At 38.4% G+C, this 18,019-nt stretch overlaps 2 pseudogenes; one reads left to right on the forward strand and one right to left on the reverse strand.

Annotated features, from left to right (window-relative positions):
- The first annotated feature begins 13,399 nt into the window (after positions 1-13,399).
- Positions 13,400-15,959, forward strand: LOC102898939 (annotated as a pseudogene).
- On the reverse strand, positions 14,618-14,736 carry LOC112482528 (annotated as a pseudogene).
- Positions 15,960-18,019: the final 2,060 nt, after the last annotated feature.

An 18,019-nucleotide genomic window follows, 5' to 3' on the forward strand; every position in this document is an offset into this window, starting at 1 on the left:
CTAGGAAAATTGGATTTCCACATGGAAAAGAATAAAGTTAGACCCTTAACTCACGCCATGTAGAAAAATAACTCAAAAATAGATCAAACACCTAGATGTTAGACCTAAAACTATAAAACTATTAGAAGAAAACATAGGTGTAAATCTTCATAATGTTAAATTAGACAATGATTTCTGAGATATAACATTAATAGCACAAGCAACAAAAATAAAAAATAAATTGGACTTCATCAAAATTAATAGAACTCTGTGTTACAAAGAACACTACCAAGTACATGAAAAGATAAATCACAAGTACGTAATGAAGATAACATTTACAAATATATATGTGATAAGGGTCAAGCATCCAGAATATATAAAGAACACCTACAACTCAAAAATAACAAGACAAATAACCCAATTTTAAAACGGGCAAAATATCTAAATAGCATTTATCCAAAGAAGATACATAAATGGCCAGCCAATAAGCACATGAAAAGATGCCCAACATCATTTGTCATTAGGAAACCGTAAATCGAAACTACAATGAGATACCACTTCATACTACTAGAATGGCTATAATAAGAAACAATGGAAAATAACAAATATTATGAGGATGCGAGAAATTAGAATCTTCCATCATTGCTGGAAGAAATGTAAATTGGTACAGCCACTGTGGAAAACAGGTAGGCAGTCCTTCAAAAGTTAAACATAGGGTTACCATATAACCCTGTAATTTTACTCCTAGTTATATAACAAAGAGAAATGAAGACAGGTTCTCAAATACTTGTATACAAATGTTCATAGCAGTATTACTCATAAAAGACAAAAATGGAAACAACCTAAGTGTCCATTAACCAATGAATGAATCAACAAAATAAAGTACATCTAAACAATAGATGTTATTTGGCAAAAAAAAAAAAAAAAGGAATAAAGTACTGATACATGCTGCGATGTGGATAAACCTTGAAAATGTGATGGTAAATCAAAGAAACCACATACTGTATGATTCCATTTATATGAAATGTCCAGAATAGGCAAATCCATAGAAGCAGAAAATACATTATCGGTTGCCAAGGACTGGAATATGTGTGTGGGGGTGGGGGGTGTTTGGGAATTGGGAGTGACTGCTAGTGGGTACAGAGTTTTATTTTGGGATAATGAAAATGTTCTGTAATTAAATACTGGCGATGACTGCACATCTTTGTGAATATACTAAAACATTAACTTGTACACTTTAAAATAGTCAATGTTAATATTTGAATTACATCTCAATTTTTTTAAAAGAGTTAGTTTAGTTATTCTCTAAACTAACATAGGGAATGTGGTAATATATTTAATTGATCCAAAATAAGCAAATAAGGATCAAAAAAGGAGCCGAGACTAGCAGGACAAATAATAAACACATAATTGAGATAGTAAAACTTTATCTCAAAATATTAATAAATACATTAACTAAAAATGGTCTAAATACTTCCATGAAAAGGAAGATTTTCAGGTTGCATTAAAAACATATAGATCTTGATATATGTATATGGTGTTTACAAAAAAAACACATCTAAAACTAAAAAATTGAAAGTAAAAAGGTAGACAAAATATACCGTGCAAATATTAACCAAGCAAAGCTGGTATAGCCATGTTAAGGTCAAAAGCAAAAAGCATGTTAAAAAAAATTATCTCATAATGACAGCAGACCGAGTTCCACTGAAAGATAAAACAATTCCGAATTCGTGTGCATCTAATTACTTATCCTCAACATACGTAAATCAAAATTTGGCGGCTCTGTTACAGAAAATAGACAAGGTCCAAAACATAAAGGGAAATATAGGCACAACTCAGCGACTAATGAAACCTGTTATTCCTTCAATGAGGATGAGGAATTTCACAGTCATGTAACTGGTTTTCAGTTGTTTTATTTTTGCAAGTTCTGGAGTGCGGTAGCAGATTCTTTATTGAATCCCAATGATCCCACATCCCAGTATTCACACGCTTGTGTAATTAATTCCCTCCCCTTTAGTGTGGGCTGGCCCTAGTTACTTGTTTCTAACAAACAGAACACAGCAAAAGTAGTGGGCTGTCACTTCTGAAATCAGGCTATGAAAGAATGCTACTTCTCTCTTGCACACACTTGTTTTCTTTTTGCCTCTTCTTGCTTGCTCACATTGGGAAAGCCAGCTTCCATGTTGTGAGGGGCCCTAAGAAAGGTTCGTGAGCCAAAGAACTGAGGGCAATCCCCCGCAACAGCCCATGCGAAGCTGACGCCTCAGTCAAAAACCAACAACCAGCAAGGAGCTAATCTTGCCAGTGCCTACGTGAGTGAACTTAGAGAATCCTTTCCCCAGTTGAGCCATGAGAAGACTGCAGCCTGGTCACCAGCTTAACTTCAGTCTGTGAGAGACCCTTAGCCAAAGATTCCAGCTAAGACACATCTAGATTTTTGTCCCAGAAATATGTATTAGATAATAAATGCTGATATTTTAAAGCCACTGAGTTTTGGGGTTGTTATGCAACAGTAGATGACTACTACACCTTGGATGTTCTCATAGCTCACTTTGGTATTTGATAAGTAGAAAGAGATGATAGATTGACCAATAGATAAATAAATAGACAGACAGGCAGACAAAAATAGGGTCTCAGCCAAATTTTTATCTTAACATCCTGTTACAGACATGCTCTGCATTTAAACTCCCTTTTATAAGGGATTGAATAAATAAATGATTTTATGCCTACACAGTGGAATTCTGTGCTGCTCTCAAAAAGAGTTTGATGATGATGATGATGATGATGATGATGATTGATGATGATGAACGTTTACTATGCTCCTAGGTGAAAATTGTTATCATCGGCTTCATTTTTCAAATGAAGACATAGAGAGATGATATAATTTTCCTAAGGTCGCTCCCCTGTAGGTGTTGGAACAGGGATTTGATAGCCTGAGGTACTAAATCCTGACTCTCATCCCACAGTATTGAGCTGCTAAACAAAAGTTTCTTCCCTTCTCTTCCTCTCTTACAGCTTCGCCTCTTCCTGCTCTGCTCCTCCTCATACTGGATCTTTCCTCTATCTTCTCCTATCCCAGCCCATGCAGCTCCTGGAGTCCGTGTCAATATAAACAAATGCTTCTGTGTCCTCAGTCTGTTTGCCGAGTTAAGTCTCTGACTTGGTTCTGCCTTGAGAACATCACAGCTTCTTCCATTCTTCAAGCCTTGCACTCATGGGATGCAGGTGGAGTTGGGAATAGGTGCCTGCTGGCTCCCTGCTACTATATCCAGGCCCTTATCTTCTGAGGTAGGAGGGGTACTCAGATGTTGGGTGGCCATGGAAATTGTCTTGCATACATATCCTGGTCTGGGCAAATGAGAGTCATAACATCTATGAAAGTGCCTAGTTCATTTTCTAGCACAAAATGGGCATCAGGACAATGGGGCTTAGGAGGCACATGTAGATTTTAAAGGCACCTTAGGAGGCAGATAAAGATTTCTTCAAGAACAAAAAGAAAATCACTAACCCAAAAGGAAAAGATTGATACATTGGATGATAGTAAAATTAAAATTTTCTTTTCAACAATAAGTTTTCAAAAAGATAAGTCACTGATGGGAAAATATAATTGTAACATACATAACAGGCAAGGGACTCATGACCAAATATATAAAAAATTTCTACAAATTAATAGAAAAATGAGCAAAAGAAATGAAAGAAAAAGGGAAAAGGAGGAAGGACATCCAAATGACCAAAAATCAAATAAAAATATGCTTAACTTTATAAGCCATCAGACAAATTTAAACTGCAATGAACAAACAATACACACCTACCAGAATAGCTAAAAAAAAATTTTAAATGTTAATACCAAGTATTGACAAGAATGTGGAGTAACTGAAACTCTCATACACTGCTGGTGAGAATATAAAAAAGCACAGCCACTTCTGAACACTCTGGTAAAGGTGACCATAGCCTTGATCCCAAAATTTCATGCTTACACATAGACTCAAAAGATATTTGTATGATGTGTACTAGAATGTTTATAGTAGCACTATTCACGATAAGCAAAATGTCCATCGAAAGGAGAATGGATAAATACCTTCTAGTATATTTATACAATAAACTTCTTATCATAGTTGATAAAATGTATGACACACTTTAACTTGGACTCTGTGTCCTAGTGAGAGCCCTACAGGAAGAATTCTATTTACAACAGAGCTCTATGGTTATGACAGCCTCTCCTCTTAACTTCTTCTTTCCCTCTATAAAGTACAGTTGACCTTGAATAACACCAGTTTGAACTGTAAGGGTCCACTTACAGGTGGTTCTTTTTCAGTTGATCCATGCAGTTCAAACCCATGTTGTTCAAGAGTCAGCTAGCTGCAGGTTGGGAATGCACATATGCAATGGGCAACTGTAGTTATGCGGGATTTTTGACTGTGGCAGTTGTGAGTATCCCTAACCCCCTCACTGTTCAAGGGTCAACGGTGCGTCCTCCATCTTTGTCTGAGTCAGTGTTTGCACATGGCTTGTCATATATGCATGTTCAGGATTGGAATCCTTTCCTTTTCAGAAATAAATTATTTTAGGCAATGGAATACCTAGTAGATTCTATTTTACAGTAGATATAATGAAAAGGGATTAACAATTGCATGCGCAATTGATGAATCTCACCAACATAATGTTGAGTGAAAGAATCCTGATACAAAAGAATGCATTTCCATTTATATGAATTCCAAAAATAGGCAAAAGGAACCTATGACGTTAGAAGTCAGGACAGTTATTATCTTAGTACTTGGGGAGAGGGTGGCTTTGGTAATATTCTATTTGGGAAGCCCACCATGAATCCCTTCCACACCCTTCCCCATAACCCCTCTCAGTCCCATCTAGGCATTCACCTGAGAGGCTGGCCCACATATTCCTTTCCCAGCAGTGGCTGGACTCCAAAACAGACTGCAATAGGACCCAACAGTGGGCCCCACCTTGCTGCCCAGATGCCAAGCCCAGATATTTAGAGCCATCCCCTACCGCTGCATGGCTGCTCCAGGGAGAGACCAGCCTGAGTTAAGATGCAGAAGGCAGTCCCTACAGCTGCATATTTTGAGTTATAACTGTCATGCTTCTGTTTTGCTTATTACTTGCTCCCAGTTGCTTCCTGTCTTCCAGAAATTCATGATTAACTCTGGTCTATTGACCTCCACCAACTCCTTTCCACCCTCTATAAACTCTTCCTTTCAGTCTCAGGTCCACAAATTGGAATAATCACAATTGTTGATTATGACATATTTTCATCATCGATCCCACATATGACCATTTATTTATTTGCATGATGTAATAACCATGCCCCTCCCCCCAGTAATCACTCATTCCACAAGGAAGTTTAAATGATAACAATAATTTACATCTACCTCCCCTTGATTGTGGAGAGCTAGTCAGGGTGAGGGTTCAAAGAGGGACTCGGACCTGGAGCTCGAGGTGACCAGGTTCTTGTTTTATACCGCGGGAAAGAATTCAAGGATATGAACAGCAAGCAGGAAAGCGCAAGTTTTATGAAAGCCAAAGTACACACTTAAGAGAAAAGTGTGGGCACATTTGGAGAGAGAGTTTTGCCTGGAGCCGAATTACTGGCTTTTGTTTTCTTGTGGGGTGGGGTGGGGGGAGGAGGGGAAGGGGGGCTGGGTAAATGGTAATTGCAATGCAGATATTATAATATTGTGATTAGCCAAAGCTGAACAAAGGACAAGGGAAAGACTCTAGAGCCTTTTCCTGGAGAGGAAGGGCTGTCCCAAGGCTATCCATCCTGCCTCCAGGCCTTGGCTTGTTTCTCATGCCACCTGGAGGGGAGGGGGCAGCCCAAGGCTATCTATTCTTGTCTCCTGGCCTTGCTTTGTTATTAACAGAGTCCAAACTGAGAGAGGACTGAGTAAGGGACAAAGGAAAAATTAAGGAGCCCATCCTAGAGGGGAAGAGGAATGTCCCAAGGCTAACTATCCTGCCTCACCGCCTCTCATCCCTTTTTCTCTTTCCCAAATTCATGTTTACCTTCCCCTTGTTTGCTTTTTGTATAGTTTTATCTTATCTATGTGTATTTCTTAAAAATACACGTTTTTTAGTTTTTTATTTGATTTTATTTTGAAATAATTATAGATTCAGAGGAATGTGGAAAGCGTAGTACAGAGAGAGCCCACGTAACATCTTACACTTCCAATGGTTACATTTTACATAACAGTACAATGTCAAAAGCAGAAGATTGACATGGGCGCAATCCCCAGACCTCATTCAGATTTTGGCAGTTTTACCTGTCCATGCATGCCTGAATGTGCCTGTGTGTACACAACGTCTGTTTAGTTCTGTGCATGTTTATCACATGTATAGGTCCATATACTTACCACCACAGTTAAGGTACAGAACATGTAGACCACCACGAAGGTCTCTCATGTTGCCCTTTTAGAAGCATATCTACCTCTCTTTGTCCCTCCTCCCACTCCAATCCCTAATCCCTGGCAACTGCTAATCTGTTCTCCATGTCTATAGTTTTGTTATTTCAAAAATGTTGTATAAATGGAATCACGTAGTATGTAATCTTTGGGTATTAGCTTTTTTCACTTAATATAATTCCCTTGAAATCCATCCAAGTTATTGGTCATATCAATAATTCATTCCTTATTAATACTGAGTATTATTCCATGGCATGAATGTTTGTTCAACCACTCACTCATTGAGGACACTTGGGTTATTTCTAGTTTGAGGCTATTATTATAAACTTACTATTAACATTTGTATATAGGTTTCTGTGTGAACATAAGTTCGTTTCCCAGGATAAATGCCCAAGAATAAAATTACTGAATTTTACAGTAATCATATGCTTATTTTTATATAAAACTAGCGAACAATTTTCTAGAACGTATGAGACATACATTACCACCAGCAATGTATGAGAAATCATTTCTCGGCATCCTTGCTAGAATTTGTATTATCACTATTTTTATTTTAACGGTTCTAACAGCTGTGTGGTAATACTGTGGTTTTAATTAGTATTTTCCTAGTGGCTAATGATGTTCAGCATCTTTTCATTAGCTCCTTTGCCGTCTGTATATCCTCTTCAGTGAAATGTCTGCTCCTATCTTTTCCTTGTTTTCTAATTGGATTGTATGTTTTCTCATTATTGAATTTTAAAGTTGTATTCTGGATTCAAAGCCTTAATCAGTAATCTATCGCTATATCTTAATGTCGAAACTACAGTCTAGATTACCATAGCTTTAGAATAATTCCTGAAATTACATAATATTAGACCTTCAATTTGTTCTTTTTCTGAGTTATTATGTCTATTGTAGGTCCTTTGCAGCTCTACAGAAATTTTAGAATCAGCTTGTCAATTTACACACACACACACACACACACACACACACACACACATACACAGCCTACTAGGATTTTGTTTGACATTGTATTGAATCTATGTGAAATCTGTTTTAGATTATGATATTTTAATAATATTGAGTCTTCTGATCCATGAACAAGCTCTATCACCCCATTTATTTAGGTCTTCTTTAATTTATCGTAGTAACGTTTATAGTTTTCCGTATAGAAGTCTTTTATATTTTTGCCAGATTTACTCCGAGTATTTTATATTTGTATGCTATTGTAAATCTTGATTTTTAAAATTTCAATTTCTAACTTTTCATTGCTAATATATGAAAATACAATTGAATTTTGTACCTTGCTTTGTATCCTTCAACCTTGAAAAACTCACTTATTATTTCTAGTAGCTTGTTAGTAGAGCACATCAAATTTTCTACACAGAAGATCATATAATTTGAGAACAGTTTATTTCTTTCTTTTCAATCCAGATATATTTTGTCTTGCCTGACTGCACAGTCCAGAACCTCCACTACAATGTTGAATGGAGGTGGTGAGAGTAAATACCCCTTATTTGTTTCTAGTGTTAGGAGAATATGTTCCATCCTTCTCAATTAAGTATGATGCTAACTGTAGGGTTTTGATAGATGCCTTTTAGTAGACTGAGGAAGTTTCCTTTATTTCTAGTTTGCCTGAGTTTTTATCAGAAATGGATGTTGGATTTTGTTAAATGCTTCTTTTGTGCTAAGATGATCTTATAATTTTTCTTTTTTAATTTTTTATATGATGAATTATACTGATTGATTTTAAAATGTGAAATTGGCTCTGCATTCCTAGGACAAATTCTACTCGATTTTTTTCTTGAAGTGTAAAAGAGGTCTAATTCGAGACCTTTTTTTTCTAATATAGATATTTCATGCTCTAAATTTCCTTCTAAGTATTGCTTTAGCGGCAACCCATGAATGCTGTTTTTTATTTTCATTCACTTCAAAATACTTTCTAATTTCCCTTTATTTTTTAATTTACTTTTTATTTCTCAATTAGAGTTGATGTTTAATATTATTTTAAATTAGTTTCAGGTGTACGACATAGCGATTAGGCATTTATATAATTTACGAAGTGGACCTGCTCTTGGTTTCATTCATGGCCGAGGTCTCAGGGAATCACAGGGGTAAAACAATCAGATCTTACCAGGGCAATGCAGAATCAGATTTGGCCACATAGAGGGGAGGGCTCAACACAGGGAAGATGGTACCTGCCTATAGGCGGCACAAGAGGAGGGCTCAACAAAGAGACAATGGCGGCCGTCCCTGCAGCCCTCGCCATGAAGCCACACAACTCAGTCTTTCCCTGTATGTCTCTGGCACCTCTCTAACTGCTGTCCTTCTGCCAGAGTACAGAGTAAGTGCCTGTGAACAAGTGAGTTTGTGCATGAGCCCTTTAAGAAGATATCTGTATTTCCAGCTGCCTTTTGTCTCACCCAGATGTTCAGAATTCCCACCGATTTTCACAGTCAGATTTTGTGGGGACTCCTCTTTCCAGCACTGGAATTCTAGTCCAGAGAGCCCCAGTGTGGGGCTGGGGCCCCTCACTCCTCTGAGAACTCTGCAGCCAAGATATCCCTTCTGATGCTCAACCACCACATGTAGGTATGGGACCACCTCGTTTCATCCCGTCTCCACCCCGCCTACCAGTTTCCAGTCTTGATGTGGCCTCTTATTTATATCCTTAGTTATAGGACTTCTGTTCAGCTGAGCTTCGAACGGTTCTCCAGGTTAACTGTTCAATAATTTAGTTGCATTTTTAATGTGGTTGTGGGAGGAGTCATGCATAGTATTTACCTACTCTGCTTTCTTGACTAGAACTCTCTTTAATTTCCCTTTAGATTTCTTTGACATACAGGTTATTCAGAAGTGAGTTATTTAGTTTCCAAATATTTCAGAATTTTTAAGGATCTTTCTGTTATTATTTCTCACTTAATTCCATTGTGGCAAGAGAACGTACTTTGTAAGAAACTTTTAATTTTATTGAGATTTTTTCGATGGGCCATAATGTACGTATCTTCATTAATGTTCCCTGTGCACTTGAAAAAAATTTGTATTCTGCTGTAGTAGGGTGGAATGTTCGATAAATATCAATTAGGGTAAGTTGGTTGACAGTGTTGCTCAAGGCTAATACAGTCATGCTGATTGTCTGCTGTTCTATAGATTTTTGAGAGAGGAGTATTAAAGTTTCCGATAATTGTGAATTTGAATATTTCTCCTTATAGTTCTATCAGTTTTTGCCTCTCATATTTTGACACTCTGTTGTTAGGTGCATACACATGAAGGGTTTTCATGTCTTTTTAGAAATGACCCCTTTATCAGTATGTGATGCCTCTCTTTATCTTTGATAACTTTGTTTGCTATGAATTCTGCTCTGTATGAAATTTATATGCCTACTCCTGCTTTCTTTTGATTAGGGTTAGCATGGTATATCTTTCTCTTTCTATATACTTTTAATCCATAGTATCTTTATATTTAAAGTGTGTTTCTTATAGACAACATATAGTTGGGTCTTTTTTTTTTTGACCCACTATGACATTATCTTTTAATTGGTATATTTAGGTCATTGATGTTTAAAGTGATTATTGAGATAGTTGGATTAATATCTCCAATATTGTTATTGTTTTCTATTTGTTGCCCTTGTCCTTTGTTCCTACTTTTTCTTCCCATTTTTCCTGTCTTCGTGAATTTTGTCAGCTTTATCAAGGTATAATTGACAATAAAATTGTAAGATATTTAAAGTGTACAACATGATTTGATATATGTATACATTGTGAAAGAATTCCTTCCATCAAGTTAATTAACACGTCCATCACCTCACATATTCTTTCTTTCTCTCTTTCTCTTTCTCTTCCTCTTTCTCTTTTTCTTTCTTTCTTTCTTTCTTTCTTTCTCTTTTTCTTTCTCTCTTTCTTTGAGCACCTTTAAGTTCTACCCTCAGTAAATTTTAGTTATACAATACTGTTATCAACTATAATCACCACATTACATATTAGATCCTCAGACCTTATTCATCTTATAACTGAAAGTTTTTACCGTTCCACCAACCTCTCAACCTCTCCCTATTTCTTCCACCCCCCAACAACAATTTTCTACTGTTTCCATGAGTTCAACTTTTTTTTTTTTAGATTTCACATATAATGATACCACGCAGTATTTGTTTTTCTTCATCTGGCTTATTTTGCTTAGCATAATGCTCTCCAGGTTTATCCATGTTGTTATTACAAATAATAGGATTTCATCTGTTTTGAAGGCTGCATAATATTCCATTTTGTGTGTGTGTGTGTGTGTGTGTGTGTGCGTGTACATATCACATACTTTGCCTAATGTGAATAATGTTGCAATGAACATGGGAGTACAGATGTCTCTTTGAGATATTGGTTTCATTACTTTTGAGTATATACCCAGAAGTGGGATTGCTAGATTATATAGTAGTTCTGTTTTTAATTTCTTGGGGAACTTGCATACTGTTTTCCACAGTGACTGTACCAATTTACATTACCACCAACAATGTGCAACGGTTCTCTTTTCTCCACATTCTCACCAGCATTTATTATCTCCTGTCATTTTTTGTGTGTGTGATTTTAATTGAGCAATTTGTATGATTCCATTTTCTCTTTTTTCATAGCATATCAGGTGGGATTTTTGTTTTGTTTTGTTTGCCTTTTTTAGTGGTTACCTTAGAGTTTGCAATATATATTTATAACTAATAAGCCCACTTTAAAAACCACTGTGCTGTTTCACAGGTAGTGTGAATACCTAATAGTAACAAAATAATTCTAATTCCTCCCTCCTGTCCACTGTGTCTTTGCTTTCATTCACTGCACTCGTACATCAGCATACATAAAAAAGTGTGGAGGCCCCAGTGATGAGTGTCTGACTCTCAGACTTGTCCAGCAATTTGTTCATTACAGTTTGCTTTCCTTCCCAGCACTCGTTCCCTGGGAGGTTTCTGCTCCCGGCTTCTGCTCCGGTAAGCTATGAGTCTCTGTATCTGCCTGCGTCTCCAATCTGGGGAGAGCAGTGGTTTGTCCTGTGACCTCACTTCTTACATATCTAAGAATTGTTGATTTTCCAATTTGTTCAGATTTTTACTTGGTAGGGTGGAGTGGTGACCCTAAGCTACTTACATGTGGGAAACCAGAGTCACTTTCTTATTAGCTTTTGATCATTAGTTTTTCCTATAACATTATTTTCAAATTGAGATAATATATTCTTATGTCTCATCAATATTTTAAGTTCATCCAATATATCTTCAAAATTACATTCTCTAATTCATTGTTAGTAAGAGATAGGCCTTTAATAATCATGAAGCTTTATGTATTGCCCACAATTTCCCATGGCAAGTGTTACTATCTATTTCCTCTTAGTCCAAAATATCATACCATACTGAAAATTTGCATAAGACATTGTAATTTATTTATACAAATATATTTTTGATTTTAACATCATGTTTCATTTGATATTATGTATGCTAGTATTTGATAAATGTTAATATTTTTAGAAGTGTCCTAGTTCTGTTTACTCCACTTTCTTGCATGGCCCAGAGAGGGAAATCTATGCATCTTATAACTCCCAAACACTTCTGTAGCACCCAGTGGATCTCTGCCAAGATCAAGTCAATCCCTCCTGCCCCAAGACACTAAAATGCTCTAATACAATTGCGGCAAGCAAAGAGCCTGGGGAGTGGCAATTTCCTTATTGTCCAAACATCTCTCTCTGCATGACCTTGAAACACAAATGCACTGACAGACTCAAAACAGCACAGACCAAAGAGAGAAAATTGAAACTGAGACCTGAGCATCCCTAGGTTCCTGGAGAACAAAAAGAAGCAGAGTTTCTGGAGAGTCGTGGGTCTCAACTGGAGGAGGCACCCCCCCACACAAGTGCTTCTCCCCTGGCCTGTGGCAAAGGGCAGTCAGTCTTCCAAATACCCAGTAAGGAACAGCTTTGTGAGGAAAAATTGAATTCAGAAATCCTGTTTCCACAGCATCGCGAAATCATTCTGACACCACAGTCACATAGCTATGAATATACTGTCCCCATATTCCCTTCTTAATAACATTCAGACCGTCCAAGGGTGATTCGTTTCATAACTCTGCCTGAACTGAATCTGGATATTGCTCAGCCTCTGTATGAAAAGATCATACTGGCATCCTACTGATAAGGTTGTTTTTGATAGTCGTTTATCTTAAAATCATTTCAAACTTGTAGGACATTGCAAGAGCAGTACAAAGTACTCTTGATCTTTTCAGTCAGATTCCACAGTGTTATCACTTTACCACATTTTCCAATTCCTTTAAAATACTCCAGGGTATTTTCCCCAAAAACAGGGACGCATTCTGAGATAACCACCACATAACTCCTTAATCAGAAAGACAACATTTTTTCAAGGCCACAGGCCCATTTCAAATTTACCAACTGCTCAACCCGTGTGAAAATGTCTCTCTTTTTTTTTTTCATTCTAGGCCAGTTCTCTTTTTTTGGAGCTGTTCTTCACACTCTCTCACATTTTCTTGTCCTTGACAGATTTATAGAGCACAGATGACCCCACCCAGGCCTGCCCATTGTCTCCTCCTAAGCAGACTCAGGCCCTGTGTCCCCAGCAGGACCCCCGGCCTGATGCAGGGCTTCCCTCGGTGCGGCCCTTCAGGGCACATGAGGTCCACCGTCCTCCCCCCAGCACTGCTGATGCCAACTGGATAACTGTGCGACATCTCTGCCAGCCTTCTCCAAACACACAGAGATTTGTTTTTATTTTGTATGAGTGGAATTTTATGGGAAGATATTCACAGTTTCCGTCAATTTCATGTTTCCCTTACAACTTTCCCCCACCAGCCTTGTTATCCATTAATGATTCTCACCTGGATCAGCTACCGTTATAATAGTTGACAAATGGCAATTTTTCCATTTCCGTCGCTGCTCCCATATTTACTACTTGGCTTTCTACTGCTCCCTATTTATTTATCCAATGTTTTATAATCTGTTATCATTATTTATTTTGATGCTCAGATTTGACCAATAGGATTCCCTTCGAGATGACTACATCAGGCTCTGGGTAAGTCACCTGTGCTTGGTCCAGGTAGTGTCCAAGGAGGGAAGTTTCCATTATTTCTGACCCTTCCCCAAATTACACTCCTATTAGAGGTGTTATTTCTTTTATCAAGCCATGTGAGTAGCCATCTTTGAATATTTAAAATTCACCAATACCCTCCTAAATTTTCTCTGGGTTTATTCTCTATTCCTTACTTCAATTCATTCTGCCTCTACGAGGCTCCTTTTACAAACACAAATCTCATCATGTCACTCTCCTGTGTACTGCTCTTTCCGTGTTTATTTTGAAGGGGAGGAAATACATTGTGCAGGAACTGGAGATAAATTTGTCCAGGAAAGATTTTTGCTTCAAGAATGAAGAGACTGGAGGAGTTTACAGGTGGGAGAGATTGAGGAAAAAACATCTCCACAATATGTAGGAGTAGAGGGGAGAGGCAGAGGCACTGGGATGCCTGGAGACTTCAGAAGTAGAGACACAGGAGGTGTGGCCCATCTTTGTTTCTGGGGACACTCTTTATTCTGGCTCCTGACATAGGATCTTCTCCTTTATTCCTACTGTGGACAAAAAAAAAGTGGGGGAGGAGGTATGGAAAGTAACCTCACAGGGTGATTTGATTATAAATTCCTAACTGAGCAGATCATGGTGAGCAGTCATGCCCCAGGCATATAACATTTTAGTAAAAGGTTTATCTTTGCCTTAAGCAAGCCCTGTCCATTGTTTCTGTGCATCTAGGTAAACACACCTTTGAAATAAGCCACAACAAACTTCAAGAGAGCCTACAATTTTGTTAACTATCCTGTAATCCAATCCCCATCTGCTTTCTCCCACCTCCATGTAACCTTCCTTAGTTCCCTCTTTAATTTCAAATGCATAAAAGAAGCTGCAAAATTTATTCACTAGAGCATTTGAGATCTTGCTCCTCAGCACTTGTCATCGGTTTGATTCAAATAACATTAAAAAATTCGCTCCAAGTTTGGATGTGTTCTTACAATTACACTATCTATCCCCATGCTTCTCCACAACACTATTTGACAGCACGGGCTCCTCTGGGTGTTAAAATTTGAAGTGCACCCGTAGGTCCACCCTGGGCTTTATTTTTTATTGGTATGCTTTTTTATTTTTTATTTTGTTAAGCGAGGCAACCCTTGGTTGACCTCACAGAATGCAAGGACCTTGTCAGTTTACAATCTCTTATTTTTTATGCCTAAAGCACCTGTTCTTCCTAAGTGGTCTCCCATCCAAGTACTAACCAGGCCCGACCCTGCTTAGCTTCTGAGATCAGAGGGGATAGGGCTTGTTCAGGATGGCATGGCCTTAGACTGCTATCCTTTAAAAAAATAACCTACGGGTTATCTAGTTCATTTTGTTGACTGAAAAATAATATAAACTACGTGTTTCGTTACCAAAAAGGATTTATTTGGGAAAAATAAAGGGTTCCAACCCAGTGCATGCAGACGTGGCCAAAAGCCATGTGCATACTCACTTGCGCGCCAAGATGGAGGGGTATTTATAGAAGGGAAATGGAAGTTAAGGGAGGAAGATAGTAGAACCATAGACCTTTATTATAAAGAGTTCTTCCAGAGCAGCCGGGTGGCCCACCTGGCTGGGGACAGTGCGCCATGCCAGAGGCTGTGATAGGGCCCCAGCCAGTTAGGGTGAGGGCTTGAGAAAGCCCAGAGGTGAACTCACAGGGGAGGCCCCACGGCCAAGGTAAGAGAAACCAACTACACTTCACCAGAAGCCAGCGCACTGTGAAGGTGGCAGGTCCCGAGCTGCTGCCTGACTCCAAAATATGCCTCTAGGTGGTCCTGCCCATCGTCATCATCACCTTCTCCTTGGGTGTGATCGGCCACCACATGTCCATCCTGCTGCAGAGTGACAAGAAGCTTACCCAGGAACGTCTCCCACAGTCAAGTCTTAATTCGAAGCAGAGTCCTCAGGGAAAATGGAAAATACATTCCCAAACGGTCTTTCTTGATACAAAAATATTACTTCAACAACCCAGAGAATGGGCTTTTCAAAAAAATTAGAAGGAAAGTAGTGCCTTCTCCTGTGACTGATCCCACTATGCCCACAGGCATGATGAAAGGCAGTGTAACAAATGTTCTCCCTATGATTCTTATTGGTGGATGGATCAACATGATATTCTCAGGCTTTGTCACAACCAAGGTCTCATTTCCACTGACCCTCCATTTTAAGCCTGTGCTACAGCAAGGAATCAAACTACTCACATTAGATGCATCCTGGGTGAGTTCTGCATTCTAATACTTCCTCAATGTCTTTGAGCTTTGGAGAACTTACTCTTTGATTCTGGGTCAAGATAATGCCACTGACCAGTCACAAATGATACAGGAACAGATGACTGGAGCAGCCATGGCCATCGCCAGAGACACCAACAAAGCTTTTAAGCAGAGTGGGAAGCTTTGGAGCTGACAGATCACCAGTGAGCACTAGATGATGTCAAAGAGGAACTCATGGCCAAAGACCTCCACCCTGAAGGCACGTTCAAAAAGGAATTACAGACCTCTATGTTTTTGAAATAATAATGAAAGTCAGAGGAAGGTGGAAAACTCAAGTTAGTGATATTATATAAAACAGCAAAAATACAGTCTTCGGAAAAAGCATTGTCAATTATACCTAATTATTATGTGTAATCAGCCTGACTTCTAACCATGGTGGATTTCTGTTTTCTTAGGATCTGAACATCCTGCATTTTACCTTTAATTTTTTGTTAGTATTTTTATAACTCTTTACTGAAGAGAGTTATAAAAATGTAGGAACTGTGGATGAGCAAAATAAAGCTCCCTGAGTTGTTCATTTTGAGCCCGCAGAATGACATAAAGAGCAAATATGTCAAAACCTTATTAAAATAAACTCTTTCCAGAGTGAATATCCAGGGCCAGGACTGACTTAGCAAACCTTCTTTATTTCATAATACTGTCCAGTGAAAATCCATGACTGTGAGACATTGCTGGATTCTCAAGTGCCTTTGGGATCATCAGAGACAGGTTAAGTAATGTGAGATCTTGATCTAGAGTTCAGAATATATCAAATCCATTGACAAATTAGTGGTGCTGTACTGTATATGGCTACTCGAATGAAAAACTTCATTTTCCAGTTATTCTACATAAGAGAGAATTTATGTATCACTGTAATAAGGGAGAGAGGGCGATTGCTGGCAGACACATAGTTAAGGGTTGCCCAGAAATAATTCCAACTGGATTAACTCTCTGGGAAGTGGCAGGATGCCATTTCTGTACTAAGAGATTGCATGTTGAACACTGTAATAAAGAATAAATGACTCTTGACTCTATAAATTAAACTATCCTGTGTCTCTTCAAAAAAATAAAATAAAATAAACAACAACGGAGTTCTTCCTGTAGGGTTATAGCAATTACATAGAGTGCAAGAACTTATATAAGCCCTAGTTCCTCCCATAGACCCTCCTGACATTATATTTCCTTAAAGTTCTAGTTAGTCTTTATAAATTTCTATGGCATTTGTGATGAACTCAGTGCTTATAACACACCCCAGATTTCATCTCCATCCAGAATTAGATCTCCAGCAGCCTAATTGGTTTTCTTTTTTGACTTGGATGCCTCATAGACATGACATATCATAAAGAGTCCAACCCTCACTTTGGCCATACCCCACACCTCCCATCTGAATGGATTATGCCACTCTTCAGCTAGTGACCCGGCTTCAAACTCTGGGAACATTTCCTCATCCTGTGTCTCCCCACATCGTAGACAATCCATTGCCCAGTTTGTTATTTTTCCTCTGGTATATATCTCCAAACACTTTTCTTCTTTTCCAAGATAAATGACGCCCTCCCCCTCCCTGCCTTCAACCACTTGTGTTTTTGTTTTGTTTTGTTTTCCAATATTGGGCTGTTAAGAACAGAGCTGCTAAGAACATTCACATCCAGGATTTTGTGTGAACATAAATGTTGTTGGGCCCCATGGTGGAGTCCTCCAGGGTTTGATGCCTCACTATAAGGACTCACAGGACTCCACAAAGCTGACCTCATGGAAGTCAAACTGATACCACTGCATGGCTCAGGGTCCTCACCTCACCATAAATCACTGTAGACCTAAACTACCCAAGCCCTCAGCTAAATAAAGACACTTACCAGGCAGGACATTCCAAGGGCTTAGAGGTTTCCTCCTGGACTCATGTGAAGTCAGACCTTTCTTTGGAATGTGCACGTTCTGAACATCCTGGACCTGCTGAGTCGACCCTTTAGGGCACAAGTTTTATTTCTCTGGGATAAATGCCCTGGGGTTGAGTTACTGGAATGTGTAATAATCGCACGTTTTTGTTATTGTTTGCTTGCTTGCTTGCTTGCTTTCACTAGCATTCAGGACTGTTCTTATATTTCCTTTAAGGTGTTCTGATAGATGTGTCATGATCTCTCACTATGATTTTAATTTTTTCATCTGCTTATTTGCCATCTGTGTATCCTCTTCAATGAAATGCCTGTTTGTGTTTTTTGCCTATTTTATAATCAGACCATTCATTTTCACTGTTGCATTTGAGAGTTTTTGTACATTCATATACTATCTTAGTTGGATATGTGGTTTGCAAATATTTCCCTCCAGTG

This window comes from Pteropus alecto, unplaced genomic scaffold, assembly GCF_000325575.1.
Source record: "Pteropus alecto unplaced genomic scaffold, ASM32557v1 scaffold135, whole genome shotgun sequence".
Classification (NCBI taxonomy): domain Eukaryota; kingdom Metazoa; phylum Chordata; class Mammalia; order Chiroptera; family Pteropodidae; genus Pteropus; species Pteropus alecto.